Source organism: Triturus cristatus, chromosome 11 (assembly GCF_964204655.1).
Source record: "Triturus cristatus chromosome 11, aTriCri1.1, whole genome shotgun sequence".
NCBI lineage: Eukaryota > Metazoa > Chordata > Amphibia > Caudata > Salamandridae > Triturus > Triturus cristatus.
The window spans coordinates 506,484,785-506,500,584 of record NC_140594.1 but is presented as its reverse complement, the minus strand read 5'-3'; the positions used below and the strand labels follow the sequence as shown (position 1 = coordinate 506,500,584).

The 15,800-nt window shown below is 40.6% G+C and overlaps 1 long non-coding RNA gene across 1 annotated transcript in view; it reads left to right on the top strand.

Annotated features, from left to right (window-relative positions):
• Window positions 1-484: 484 nt before the first annotated feature.
• The window catches only part of LOC146784492 (uncharacterized), a 239,689-nt gene continuing 224,373 nt past the window's right edge, over window positions 485-15,800 (top strand). Inside the window, exon 1 of the long non-coding RNA XR_014970839.1 lies at window positions 485-609. This is a non-coding gene — a long non-coding RNA (uncharacterized LOC146784492). The remainder of the gene's footprint in view (window positions 610-15,800) is intronic.

Genomic DNA, 15,800 nt, shown 5'->3' with positions numbered 1-15,800 from the left:
AATTCTCAACTTCCAATAGACCGTCGATGATCTTCTTCGATGTCCTCCAACACTTGTGCTGCAAAAAAAATAATTAAAAAAAAAAAAAAAATATAAGAAAAAAATTCCTTCTTCCTCATCTAAGATGGCCGCCACAAAACATTTGGTCCATTTTCTTCAGGCAGTTGGGCTTGCTTTCTCTTTGAGCAATCTCGGATCGTTTTCCTCACTCAAAATGGCCGCAACCAAACTCTTCCTCATCTAAGATGGCCGCCACAAAACATTTGGTCCATTTTCTTCAGGCAGTTGGGCTTGCTTCCTCTTTGAGCAATCTCGGATCGTTTTCCTCACTCAAAATGGCCGCAACCAAACATCCGTTCTATTTTCTTCAGTTAGTCTGGCTTGTTCTTCTCCTTTCACCACACTCAAGATGGCCGCCAACCTTTCCCACAGCCTTCAGTCCTTTTTCAATTGCTCACTGACCTTCAGACATCGTGAAGCATACAGAGACCACTTTGATCCTCAGTACCTGCTCAAACAGCTTTCCACAAGGCTCTTACAACCGCAATTTCCCACTTTTCACTGCTTGAACATGCTTCAAAACGCTCGATCCTCATCCAGCACGTCTCTGTAAGTTATCACCTTTTTTTCTCTGAAATAATCCAAGCTCTTCCTTCTTTGTTGTTGTTGAGGCTGTCCCTTCCTCTGGGTTCTTTTCTCTGCCCAAACGTCGCCAGTGTAATAAAGTGAATCTACACCAGATGAAGATATGTGGTAAGAGGTATTTATTACAGCCTCAACCAACAGCCAGCATATCAACTGTCATCATAGAACCCTCACATGACAGAACCTCAGAACAAGCTGGTTCCATGCCTAGTGTTCTGGCATGGAGCCATGTTACATCATTACACTCCCCTCCCCCGATTCCCCCCCAGGGCAGCAGAAGGCCCACTAGGCACCTACTTTTTTTAGTAATATGCCTACCTGTGGATTTTGGGCCCTAGCGTGGCTGGCACATAGGGAGACCTAGCACACCTGTACATTTTTGAAAACTAGACACCAAGGGAAATCCAGGATGGGGTGACTTGTCTGACGCTCACCAGGTTCTGTTCATCAAACTTTGTAAAGAAAAAAAAAGATTCCTCACAATTCTACACAGTATTCTCCCAGGTCTCCCGATAAAATTTGTACCTCACTCGCATGGGTGGGTCAAGTACCCACGACAGACAAGAGCCCAAAACCTAGTGAGGCAACATCAAAATTACCTACCACAAACCAACCTGGTTTTCAAGGGGGGTCCCCTGAGTTTTTGGGCCCGGGCTCGGAGGCCATCTAGGGAAACCTACCAAACTCACACATTTCTGGAAACTAGACACCCGACGGATTCCAGAGAGGTATGGCTTGCATGGATCCCCCAACGTTTTCTTACCCAAAATCCCCTGCAAACCTCACATTTAGCAGAAAAAAACACTTTTTCCACACATTTTTGTGTGGGAAATTTGTGGCATCACCGGGCTGACACAAATTTCCTACCACCCAGCGTTACCCCAGGTCTCCCGATAAAAATGGTGCCTCACTCGTGTGGGAGACCCAAGTACCCGTGACAGGCAAGGGCCAAAAACATAATGAGGCGACATCAAAATTGCCTATCACAAAACAACCTGGTTTTGCAAGGAGGAGTCACCTGGGTTTTTGGCCCAGTGCTCGGCGGCCAGCTGGGGAAACCTACCAAACCCACACATTTCTGAAAACTAGATACCCGGGGGATTATAGGGAGGTATGGCTTGCGTGGATACCAAAACTTTTTCTTACCCAGAATCCCCTGCAGACCTCAAATTTAGCTGAAAAAATCTCTTTTCCACACATTTTTGTGTGTGAAAGTTGTGGCATCACCGGGCTGACACAAATTTCCTACTATGCAGCGTTCCCCCAGGTCTCCCGAAAAAGTGGTGCCTCACTTGTGTGGGAGGCCCAAGTACCCGCGACAGGCAAGGGCCCAAAACATATTGAGGCAACATCAAATTTGCCTATCACAAAACGACCTGGTTTTGCAAGGGGGGGGTCACCTGGGTTTTTGCTATATACCCGGAACATAATGAAAAACCATTGCAGGACGCTGCTCAGTTATTGGCTCTGGGTTAGTCGGATTCTTTGTGAACCTATAAGTCCTATATATCCCCACAACTAGAAAGGTCTAGCGGATGTAACGGTATATTGCTTTCAAACAGCTGTCACAATTAGAAGAAGTTACAGGTGAAAACGTTGGCACAAATGGCTGTTTTTTTCAACTAATTTTCAATTCTTCCTGTATTTAACTGTTAGTTTCTATAAAGAAACCTTGAAGGATCTACACAAATGACCCCTTTTTCTGAAGTCAGAATTTTGTTTACTTTACTAAAATGTATAGCTTTCCAGGATCCATTATTGCTTTCCTACCCATTTCTACCATTAACTGGAAGGAGGTTGAAAGCACAAAAAATAGCAAAAATAGGTCATGTCCCACAAAAATGCCAAAACTGTGTAAAATGTTTTGATTTTCTGACAAAAGTCTGCCTGTCCCTAAAAGCTGGGAAGATGTTGATTTCAACACCACAACCCCTTTTTTGATACCATTTGCAGGGAAAAAGCCAGACACTTTCATCTGTAGCCGTTTTTCCCATTTTTCCACAAACCCTGGGTACCTTTAGAACCCCCATGGTGTTGGAAAAAAAGAAAGCAAATTTGGCGTGGATATCTTATGTGGTCAAAACGTTACAGGGGCCTAAGCGCGAACTACCCCAAATAGCCCAAAAAAAGGCCTAGCAGTGAAGGTGTTAACCCAAACTGTTTATTTTGGTGAAATCTTATTTTTCAGAAACGTGATCACATATATATTTTTTCATCACCTCTTCTGAAGGTGCAACTGTTTTCACATCTCTAGGATATACTTCCGTAGGCCAATCAACAGTAATTTTACACTCCGTCCATAAATCAGCTGGTACCACAATCTCAAACAAACCATCTAAATCTTTCAGGAAAAATGTTGAAACTTTTACAAACCTCTCCACCTGTTTGTACCACTCGACAGGTTTTTCCATCAATCTAGGAAAATCATTCATAAGGGATAATATATCCTGTCTTGTCCAAGGAACATGAACATATCCACCACCTGGAACTTCTCTCATTGGGCATACCAATTCAGCCTGTTCTGCTTCACTTTATTGAAATGAGGGATAATTTTTACTTGCAAGCATTTCTTCGTTCTTTTTCGCCCATCTGCCTTTTCCATCTTTCTAAATCATCCCATTTCTTCAAAGCATTCATTAATTCTTTTATTTGCAATCGTTTACCAGACATATTCAAACTCTCTAAATCTGTATCAGTATAATCCAGTTATAGATATGTTTTCTGCAAAACCTTAAACTTCTCTGTCAACTCCAGCTTCTGCCAACTTCTCAAGGAAATTCTTTGCTTTCCATGTAATACTCTTACATAAAAACAACAACTCATCATCGCGGTACATACTCAATCTCTATGGATTTATAGTACCAATAATCATTTCTTCTAGATCCACGTTCAGCCTAGCTACATCTACACTCGATTGAGACTTTTAATTTTCCATTCTTCTTATCCAGTCATCAAACTCTTCTGGTTAAGGACCTGTTGAACTCCCTGACGCTGAAGTTGTCCCTCTAGCATCTTGTACTATTTCTCGATGGTCCATTCGTACACTCTCTTGGGTGTTTCAGTCACATTTTCACTAATTGGAAGATCAATCAATGAAGTACTCGCCTCAACTTGTTCCGATCAACTAACATTCCTGGCATTATTCACTGGAATTGTCAAAGCATGTACTCTCAATATATTCTGATTCTCACTATACAATGGAACTATTGGACCAATTGTTACTGGTACCGATAATGTTTCTGCATTCAAACTCATTTGACTAATTCTTTGAGTTAATTACTCTCTCGCCTTGTTCAACAAATCAATCTCATTCTCCTGCAAAACTCGTGTTCCTGATGAAACTTGTTTAGCTACCTGAACTTGTGTAACCTGTGAAGTTTGTGGAGCTTGTGGAACCTGTGGAGCTTGTGGTACCTGAGGAACTTGTATTTCAAACAATGGTGCATTTGGAACTGTTTCCCCTGAACTTTCCTGGTATGGTGGAGGTCTTTTTAACAATATTCCATCCATTAACTCATCAACAATCTCATCCGGGTCTACATCTTGTTCTGAAGTCTCTGTGTTATTCTTCTTTTCCTTACATTTACCTCCCGTCTGATCTTCAGCAACTATCACTGGATATAATCCATCTGCACACACATCTCTCCGCTATCTCTTCATTTGATAATCCCATCTAGCCTCAGAATACCTCGAAATAATATTTCTGTACTTTATCCCATTCCTGTCTCTCTCCCTTTTATAAGCCTCATTTTCCCACTCCTCAAGTGCTCCATACTGCGTAGGTCAAGGATTTGGTTTCAATGAATTCATTCGCCCTCTCAAATTTTCCAAAATCCTTACATTAAATGTACCATGCTCCGGAAAAGCTAAAACTCCATCATCTTCTGTATACTCATCCACTTTTCTAGCCATGAGCACATATAATTTCCACGTTCTAATGATATATATGAAGCAGGCATTCTTGGACGATGTACAGGAAGTCACTCTCTAGTAATTATCGGCTTGTCTTTTTTAAAGAAATCTTTTATTCTATTTACCATCTTCATTTTTCAACTCTTTACGCTAAAAATCTCAGTAAACAAATCAAAAGTTCTTCCGTAATTCTGCTATTTCTATTTGCTAGCACTCGTCCAATGCCAGCGCGAGTCACAGCAACCAACCAATCACAGCTCTCTACGTATCTACTATTCTGACCAATAGAAGCACAGCTCACAGCCACCAACTAATCACAGTTCACTGCACACCGGCTGTCTGACCAATGGCAATACGGCCTTTTTGTGATGCCAGTATTACTCCTGCTATTGACCCTCCCTTTACAAAATAATACGGCAATTTCTAGATTTTCTCAACTAATTTCTTGTTGGAAACAACACAAAACAATGCTACTTTGTCTGCTCCACTAATAAAAGATAGTTTGCCTCTCAAAAAGAGATGTTTTTCGTTTCTAGTAAAAATAACGACCAGCGCTACTCTACTCTCAATCAAGTTAAAGGAGGACTTGATACTCCTCTAGGGATACTGGGCAAAGTTTCAGAAGAGGACTTTCCTTTCAGAAAGAAGTCTTGGTACTCCTTTGGGGATGTAAGGCCAGAGTTTCGGAAGTGGACCCCTCATTATTTCAAACAGTCTTCTATCAAACGAATAAGTCTGTAAAATAACATCAACAGCCATTCGCTGTCCAATATTATAACAACAAAGTACTTCTGCAGTGTGTATATCTTTCCGCACTATTCCTCTCCCACATAGGCTAAATACCATCATCCCAGGATCTTAGGTAACTCTGTACCCGTACTTCCAAACAACATACAACAAAATACTAACTATTCATGTTCGTAACCAATAAATCAATAATCAATAATTATTACCAAACTAATCAATAATTAACCATCCTCTGCTACCAAAACTGATCCAGCGATCAGGGATCAATAATTTTCCATATACATAGGCCCATCTACGCTACCCAACTAATCCCTTCATGCTGGGGTTCAGTGTGATGCAAATTTATATCTGACTTACCGACTACACGTTTAGAATTTGCATTTCTCTCTACAGTACATTTGTGGCAATAGATAATGTAGTTGACTAGTTGATTATAATAATTATGCACTCATCAATACTACTAAATAATAATAGACTCGGTATATGTATTGTTAAATGTTTATCGTAATAATATGAAATGAATGCTCATCATGCACAGTTACACAATGCAAAACATGTTTTGTCACAGAGAACATATACTTGCAATGGAAGAAAGCAAACTCATATCAAATAATAATGCATTAAAGGAGTGGATAGGTGACGAGAGAAAAGTTTCAGAGACAAATATACGTTTGCAAAATGATTATGCGAATTCGGATTATTATACTAGCCTAAAGAAAACAGGGAAACTACCCCACTGGCCAAGTAGAGCAGTAAGGCCTTCGAGAAGAGTCGAATGTCAAAGATTTAAACAGGAGTCAAGAACAAGTAGGCCTCTGTCTGGTAACAGCAAAATGACAACAGCAATGATCACCTGCTAACTAACACCCGCCGAACCTACCCACCACACCCCCGAGACACTTTAGTGATACCCTAAAATCTAAATGTCAAACCCAGATTTGTTTCAATACGAGCACAAACTTCGTCTCTTATTGGTTAAGAACGGGGGTGTCTCTGTCACACCACTCTTAGCGTGATCATTTTATTCACTAACTTATAGTTTTAAACTTTCGACATTACACCATCCTTTACCCCAAAAACATTTTAAAACATAATCTCACCACGTATTTCCTGAAGAGCAATACATGTATCGAATGTAGCAAGTCTTTCACGCTCTGTTTGTTTTGCCTCTGCCATCTCATAAGGAAGTTGCTTTGCTTCCACTGATATCTCTTATTCTTCTGCAGCTTGGCAGTCAGTCAGCACTTCATGAAGGTCACTCTGTGCCTTTGCATTTCCATTCCTCGTTCAGAGCTTATTTAATTTTCTATTAATTTTCCCGTTTACAAAAGTTAACCCCATACTGCCATGCAGAAGTGTAGGCCCATGCTTGCATTGCAGTAACCCATGCACAACCCATGTTATTTCTAGCAGAATATTATTAACGTGCACAAAAGCAGCATTAGTTTTATCAAGATTTATAAGCAAATGCGGCCTAGTTTTCATGCATTAGTACACATGTGTACTTTACACATGCGGAAAAGCATTTTCCCATGTTAGCATTTTTATACACATTTTCTCACAGCACACTGTTAATAATATTACTGAGGGTTAAATTTGAGCAGATTTTAGTTATGCAAAACCCTGCTCCATCAGGGCCAGTACACATCTCTGTTTAAGTCCCTTCTTGGTTGGGATGCATCTTGACAGAGTAGATCCATCACCCAGCTTTATCTGAACCCATATATCTGTGTGCAGGTTGATTATCAAGTTCAGCGAAGTCTGTGGAATGCACAATTTGCCGCTTTGGCCCATAGCCTGTTACAATTTACATGGTCAAGAGCAGCCTTATAGTCAATAAAACATAGGTGTAATGGAATTTTTGTTGATTCTTCCTTGTCGATCAGGAAATGCCATGGTCAAGATGTTTGTTGTTGTCCCGATGGACTTTGCAAACCCGGTCTGCTTAAGGGGAGTGATTGATTTCTCTTTGGCCCAGGACTTGAGCTGTTCTAGGAGTGTTCCTGTGAAGAATTTTGCCTTGTTGTCTAGGAGAGTTACTAAGCTGTATTTTTTTGGCAACGACCTATCTGCCAACTTAAAAATTGGGGAGATTATCGAGTCCCTCCAGGAGGGTGGAAGTGTGCCAATTTGCCTTATTTCAGTGAAGAGAGGTTCGAGAGCATTGTCCCAGAGTTCTGCATCTTGTTTAAACAAAACCAGTGGAATTCCATTTGGGCCCGGGGCCCCTTCTCTCCTTCTGTTTCCTATTTTAAGTTTGATTGCCATGATGTTGAAACTTGAGAATACAGAAATTGGCGTATTTCCCACTGCTACTGGAGGTACTGAGGCGCTCCCTCCCTCCCGGTGGATCTCTGAGGAAGCTCCTCTTGTGTGTATTATGGTTTTTGATCCTGTGGCCTGTAGGTCTCCAAGATAACTTGCCCAGTCTTCTTCTGAGATGTTGGATGAAATGCTCTAGTGTATGGGGAGGACAAAGCAGTTTATTGTTCCCCAAAATCTTGTGCTGTCTCTCCGATTGATATCAGCGTGCAGTTTTTCCATCCTATTTTTGTCTCTTTAGCTGAACGTTTTGCTGTCACAGCAGTGCTGAATGAACTTTGTTGGTTTGATTGTGTTGAAGGTATCTCAGCGTACTGTAAATTAAGTTTTTAATGAACTTGATTTGGGTTTTTCGTGCTTTTAAAATGTGCTTCATACTGTTGTGGCTGAGGTGTGCCCTTGATTTAATTGGCACTGCAAAGGACTCCCATTTCTCAATTTCCCTTGTTCCAGTCCATGAATCGAAGAGGAGTGTTGCGGTTTGCAAGAAGCTCCCGCTTGATGCGTATATACATTTTACTCTTCTATAGTTGATTGTGGGGTTCGTTCCTGAGAGGGCCCACGTCCGGTCGAAGGTGGGCATGTTCATTCGGAGTGTGCTTTCTTGAGGACAATGATTACTGTCGGCTTTGAGAGACAAAGGTGTAGTCTAATATTGAGTTTGCAGTTGAGGAGTCTGCATAGTGGAGTTTGTACATTAAAAATGCATGTCATTTTATCTTGAAACCATAGATAAATCATTACACACATAGCTGCTATTTTAAATGATGTGTATCTTAATTAGTTAACTTCTTCACTGTTTTGCCCTTGCCAGAATAGGAAATGTTTCCCCTTTAATGTCCAACATCTTCCAGAGTTCATTTATAATGGAGTGGGAATTGTCAATGTTGCCCGTTTAGTGACCTACACCTTACGTTGTTACTTTGTATTGTATTTGGAATACTTGATTTAGCAGATTGTCCAGCTGATTATGACTCTGGCAGTCCGGGGTCTGCCATGGCATCGACAGCGAGATCACCTCAGCTGAGTAGGTGGTCTGACCACCCGACTATAAACTTGGTGGTCAGACCGCCACAAGACCACTGCCTCCAGGTGGACCCTGGGTCCCCCTGCGGTGGGGAAGGCAGGGGCATTGGAGTTGGTGCAGGCCCCTCCATGCAAATTTGGAGCTTGATTTCTGCCAACCTTTTTATGGCGGACACCTCACCATGAAAGGGTTGGCAGAAAGGCAGGGAAGGGACCCCAAACACAGCACCGGGTGCTTTTGTCCATTGGCCACTGTGGCTGGGGCACATGTTGTGCGTCCCTATGCGTGCACTGTTGTGCGTGCACTGTGTGCCATACATGACATGGTACCTGGCAACAGTGTGCGTACAACAGTGCAGGTGTTGCAGGTGGTGCCATTGGCTTCAGGCTCACTTTGAAGCATGACACTGCCTCAAAGGCAATGCTGGCACACAGCCGGCTCGGTGGTTAACTTGTAACATGGCAGTTGAGATGCAGCCGGTTCAGCAGCATTCTCAAAACCACTGCAATGGTGGTCCAGCAGTTGGAACGCTGGACTCATAATCAGCCCCATCATGTATAATGCCATCACTCAGTTAAATTAAATTGTAGTGTGTATAGTTATTTTTAACCATTAAATGTTAAAAATATGTGTTTAGTTTGTTTGTAGTGATCTGGGAATAGTTATTCCTATGTTAGTATTGTGAAATCATTTGTAATAGTTGTGTTTGTATTGATGTGGTAACATAAAGGGACCGATCACGATGTCGGATGGACTGCCACCAACTGCCTGTCAGTGGCGGTCCAACTGATATCTGGTGCAGAGGGACCGACTGATTCTTCCGACCATCGGTTGGAACATAATACCCTACAATTGACTATGCATGCTCAGACACCTCTGTAGGTATTCCATGGCGGTCTGACCACCATAGAAAGGCTGTAAATAAGGGACTTTTAGGGCCCTTAGCAGGGCCCCATTTCCCTTGGGCCTCAACTATGGGGCCCCATGGTGCTTGGCATACGGTGCAGGGATGTTTCCAAGCATGCCGTTTTGTATTGAGGCCTGTGCTGTGGCCCTTTTCTAGGCCACAGCACTAGCCGTTTCCGACTGCCTTCATGGCATGACATCGTAATTTGGAGGTCAGGACCACTGCCTACTTTTCGGGCGTTCCCGATCCCGAAACAATGTCGTTCAGATGCTCGGAAGACCGGCATTGTTATGAGGGACAAAGTTTAATTTCTTAAAATTATTTCATTAACAAGGATAATAAAAGCAAAATACTTATATATTCATAACATTGTTGTACATGTTTAATATTTTTTTAATTTCTAAACACTTTTTTACAAAATAAAAAAAAAAAAGATTTTCCTATGGGGAGAGAGTCTTTTTTACTTTTATTAGGTGGTCATTTCTTCTACTGCTAACTATATTTAGTAGTCTATTGGTGGTATTTTCGGTTGTTTCTGGAAGGAAGAATTCACAGTAAGATTCTGCTGTTCATCACTAAAGGTTAGTGTGTATTTGTCAATTTTTAAGGAGTTTCTAAGATTGGGGGTCTATAGTAAAGTTGTGTAAACTATGAGCCCCATCACAATGTTGGTGGAATCAACACTGACGTGCCATCGGTGTCGGTCCCACCGACATCTCTAACCACTATCAGACCGCCGCATTACGATGAGGTCGGTAGGACCGCATTTGCCCAAGGACTGACCGACCGCTTCCGACGAGCTCAAGGAGCCAGTTGGGTGGTCGGTCCGATCTCATTCACCACAGCCATTACACGTCAGTTCTTCCGACGTGAACAGACTGGCAGAAAGGCGTTTTTGGGGCCCCTAGCAGGGTCCCTGTCCCTCATGGCCATCCGCTATGTTCCCTGGGGGGCACAACATCTCTGCATCGTGTTGCAGACACCACATGGTGCCCTCCACAGGGTGCAGAGATGTTTCCAAACATGCCTTTTGGCATTGGGGCTTGAACTGCGGCCCTTTTCCAGTATTTTCAGTGTCTTCCTGCTCAGGTGGAGTATTATTGCAAACCCCCTTTATATCCATAGTTTCCTATTGCACTTTGTTAAGTGTGAGGGTTGCAGTTCCTTTTGTCGTTTTCTCCACACATTGACAGAAAGTAATGTATTGTCAAATAACATAACATTAGTGGTCCCTTGGTAGTCAGCACATTTAGTGCTGTCTTTGGAGGTATTCGTTCACAGATAGTTTTATTCTAGATATTACTGAGCAACAAATAGTCAGTTACACGGATGAAGAAATGAATAAATTACTCCAGATTCCATCATTGTTGAGTGTAGACCAACCCAGCCACAAAAATTACGAATGTGGACAAAATAGAAAGACTCAAACAACTTAAAACGAAAAATAGCTGAACCCAATTGCATGCCCAGGTTCTTTCAGAACATCTAAAGAACAATAACATTCCGGCAGGGCTGCACGTGAAATATATACCAGTAATCTTTGTATTTGATAAAACGTATCTATTACAATGTAGTGGTGTGTGCACCAAATGCTCTAGAAACTGGATTGCACTATCAGTAGAAACCGCTCTAAGAGTTAATGAAGAGGAATTTAAAGAGATTAAGGAGTTGGAAGAAGGAATTATAGGTGACTCAACAATCACAGATGCAAAGGCATTATTAGAGTCAGTTGAAAAAAACATTTCAAAGTACATGCTTATAGCCAAAAAACAACAAAGGTGTCGAGGGATATAAAAAACTTTAACAAAGAGCAAGTATATCCCTTTCTCAAGGAAGACTTCTGTTTGAAAAATAACCCCAGTTCACTCAATTTACAATACAGAGGAATATCCCTTCTAAAGTTTATAACTTTCTCTGATACCTCTTCAGATCCAGACCAAGGCCAATACACCAACTACCAACCCTATTTCCCATGCCCGAGAGTCCAACCTTTTTTAGGCAAAGGCAGGAACAGAGGGAGAGGGGACGGAGGAATATGGAGGGGTCAGAACCAGAACCCAATTCAATACCTAAATTAAGATCCGGGTCTTTTCAGAACACGGAGGAGGATATATGGACTTTGAGACCAAATAATGAGGCGACCAATAGAGCCGAGTCCAATCCAGTCTATAATCGGCCAAAATATATACCATCTCAGACAGAAATGAATTTGCTTTATAAGGGTCTTTCTTTTATCCCTATTACACTGCAAGATCCAGTGGATACAAAAACAGAAGTATTGCATTTTCTGCGGAAAATTAGACTAAAAATATTTTACTTAGAGAGGAATTTTGAAAAACAAAACAATACAAGTAGATTAAGAAACAAATTGCTTTTTTGTCCAGAAAGTTCTTTAATGCCAATTGAAGTCTTAGCTTTCAAGGAATAAATCTAGCAAGAATTAGATTCCGTTAATGAAAAAAATATTTATTATAATGCCAACTGCAGTAAAAATGAATTACTGGCCCTTAAAAATGTATCCGATAACTCGGCCATAGTTATCAAGCCAGCGGATAAAGGGGGAGGGATTGTCCTTTGGGTTAAAGAGAACAATGATCAGGAAGTTATGAAACAATTGTCCAATACCTTGCATTATAGACCACTCAATAGCAATCCCACCATCAGGCTGAGAGCTCAAATATTACACCTTCCAACTGAAGCCTTAGCTGAAGGTTGGATTTGCAAAAATGAATTTGATTTTCTAAATGCTGACAAATATGACATACAGAATATATATGTATTGCCAAAAATACATAAGAGCATTGATAATCCCCCTGGGAGGCCGTTTATTTCTGCATGTGGTTCATTATTAGAACCATTGGCCAAATACATTGACACTTTTCTGATTCCATTTGCTGAAAAAACGAAATCATATGTACGGGATACCATGGATTTGATATTGAAGATGGAGAACCTCCCTTATGACAAAGATAAATAACTTTTAGTATATTTCAATATCGAATCATTATATACTAATATACCGCAGGATGAAGCATTATTGGTCTTGAGAAATACACTAGACCAGCGATATCAACCCCACCAAGTACCAAAAGATTGTATAGTGTCTTTAGCTACAATATGCCTCAAAAACAATTTTTAAAATTTCAAAGGCTTTCTCTATTTAAAAGTAAAGGGAGTCGCTATGGGGTGTAACTTCACCCTGGAAATAGTTAACCTTGTCATGAATGAATATGAAAAATAATGGATATATGGCGACAAAAAACATTTTAAGTCATATATTGGATATTGGTGTCGCTATGTAGACGACATCTTTATGATGTCGTCCACCCTCCTCCCCCTGGCGCCTTGAGACCCTCACGGGTGAGTAGCGTGCTTTATAAACCCCTGATTGATAATTTGGGAAGGCGATTACCAGACCTTGACCCATTTTCATAATTGGCTAAATACAAGGGTAGCAGATTTGAAATCTACTGTGTCTAGTGACAGTGAAAAGATCAATTTCCTGGATGTTGGGATACAACATAAAAATGGTGTATTAGAATTCAATCTGTATACCAAACCGACAGACAGGAATACTTTGTTACATTTCTCTAGTGGACACCCAAGAAGTTTGAAAGAAAATTTGCCGTATGGGCAATTTCTTAGAATTAGGAGAAATTGTACAAATAAAGAGGATTATTTCACTAACACTTAAACACTAAAAAATAAACTGTTAAATAGAGGGTACCCGCGTATATTGGTTAAGACTGCTTTAAGAAGAGCCTGGTATACCCAAAGGGAAGAGTTACTTACCCCAAAACAGCGTCCTGAGGTTTCACTGCTCGCTTGTGTTCTGACTTACTATCCATAGGCAAACAAAATAAAAAAGATAATCTTGAACAACTGGAGAATGGCGAGCCACTTAGGAATTCCAAAACCCCTATTTGCGTTTCGGAAAGGAAAAAATCTCCGCCAACAACTGGTGAAAGCAGTTCGACCGACTGAACAGATAAAAAAATATTTTATAGGAATGGTGGGCTTACCACCAGTTGTTGGACATTTTAGATGCCACAATTGTGCTGCATGTCGGATGACTGTTGATTCTAAACAAGTTACAATTAATGGGCAACAACAAGTACAAAAGTCTTTTTCTAATTGTAACACAAAAAAACTAATTTACTGCTTGAAGTGTCCCTGCAATATGTTTTATATAGGGCAGACTATTAAACCCATAAAAAAACAAATTCTGCAACACAAATCCAGGGTAAACTGTAAGACTCAAGCAGCACCATCGGTTGAGCACATTCAAAATCAGAGCCATACTGAAGATGAAATCCAATGGTCTGTTTTGATTGTACTCCAAAATGTTGATAGAGACAATATACAAATAAAACTGGATTGATTAGACGCAAGGTTGATTGAAAAATACCATACGGCCACTACTGGTTTGAATGACCGAGATGAAATTTGGGCACCGTTGCACTAAGTATACCAGGGTGCATTCATTCAATTGATAGACAGATTTTCTCCCAGCTTATACTTGATTTACATCTATTACCTGGAAGTAAGGTCATCTTCTTGTACATATAGGAGAACACCTGCTTTTCCCTATTCTTGCAAGAGTTACGTAAATATCATTGTATATATTGTCGTATACACTGCGTAACTACTCTCAGATTTGGAGTGAGACTATATATTTTGGAGTGTTCCTTATGAAAAATTACCCTTGATATTGTTGATGGAATTGACATTGTAATACTGTATTTGTTTTAATATGCTGATCGAGCTGAGTAAAGTGTGTTGCAATCTTTGTAAATTTCACTCGTATAGTTTGCTATATTAGTCTTTATTATTAACATGAAGTGCAGGACATGCGAAGCTGCTAGTCTCGAATAATATCAATGTTTGACTATATAGCCGATATACATTTGTTGGAATCATACTTATTGTGATATATTCTTCTATTCCATATCGTATAAGATGTGTTACTGTGACACAAAGACGTAGAATGTGAGGAGCAGCAGGGAGTAATGAGACACGAGGTGTTGGGTTTATCGGTGATGATTATATGTTCTTTATTATCTTTTTATTATTTAATTTGTGTTCATTTCTTCTACTTTTCTTTGTTTAAATTTTTATAAGCCTTCTCGGCTGAAGTTTTAAGCCTGTATCCCATAGTTGATGGCTCATAGTCTGTCTTTTCTGTCTACGCGCTACTCGTATTTAAGCGTAGCAACGTACTCATCCATGTCAGGTGATCTACACGATTGAGTCGTTCCGATGCAGATGGCCCCTCTCCCCCATGCCGAGGTGTAGTACTCTTTAAGGCCAGGAATACATTTCGGTAAGTGGAAGGTCCCCAGCTGTGCTTCCACTACCATCCAATTGGATTCATGTTACAGCTCCATGTGAAGCAGGGTATTAATATCCTCACACTTTCCATTTATAGACATTAAAATTCTGATCTTGGGAGTTGTCGGTAACTCCCCTACGAAGCCTAGTTCCTTTCTGGGAAGTGCCGCCACGCTAGTGATTTAAGCAGAACAGTATTTATTCCTTACATAATACAGGGCGTTTTTTTTGTAGATTTTTAATTTTCCCCTGCATCGTATTTGAATGGGTTTTCTATTTGTTGTCCCCACAGAGTAGTACTTACTTTGGACAATTGTTATCCGTGTTTTCAAGAGAGCCGGATATAATAGAGGTCGGTGTCGTGCTCTGCTTTTTCGTGCATGACGCACATCCTTGTTTAAACAGTCTGTTTTCCAATAACTTGCAACAGCACTAATTGGTGGCATTACTTTTTCGCACTACTTTTTCATGCATTATACACACTTTTCATTTAACTAGTGTGTGGTTTTAGATAACCCACATTTGTTCTATCTGGTGGTGGTCCCTGTCTTGATGTACACATAGAGAGTCACACGCATTTTTCTGGAATTTCTAGACGACATACGGGTGCTTTCCATTTCTGACTTATTGGAGATTGAGGGCTCTACTATATTTCCTTATGTATCTGATTGGCACTTTCCCTCTTTCTCCCTCATTTTCACAGGGTTAATATTTTAACTTGTGATTTAGTTGTTTTCCTCATTACTTATTGCTCCGCCAAGGGAGGGCTCTCTCTTATATGTGATTAACTTTCAAAGACCATTTTCTGTGTAAATACCTCCTGTGTGTGTATATATATATATATACAAACCTACACATTTGATGATGATACTCTTCTGGCTACATGTGATGTTACATCATTATACACCA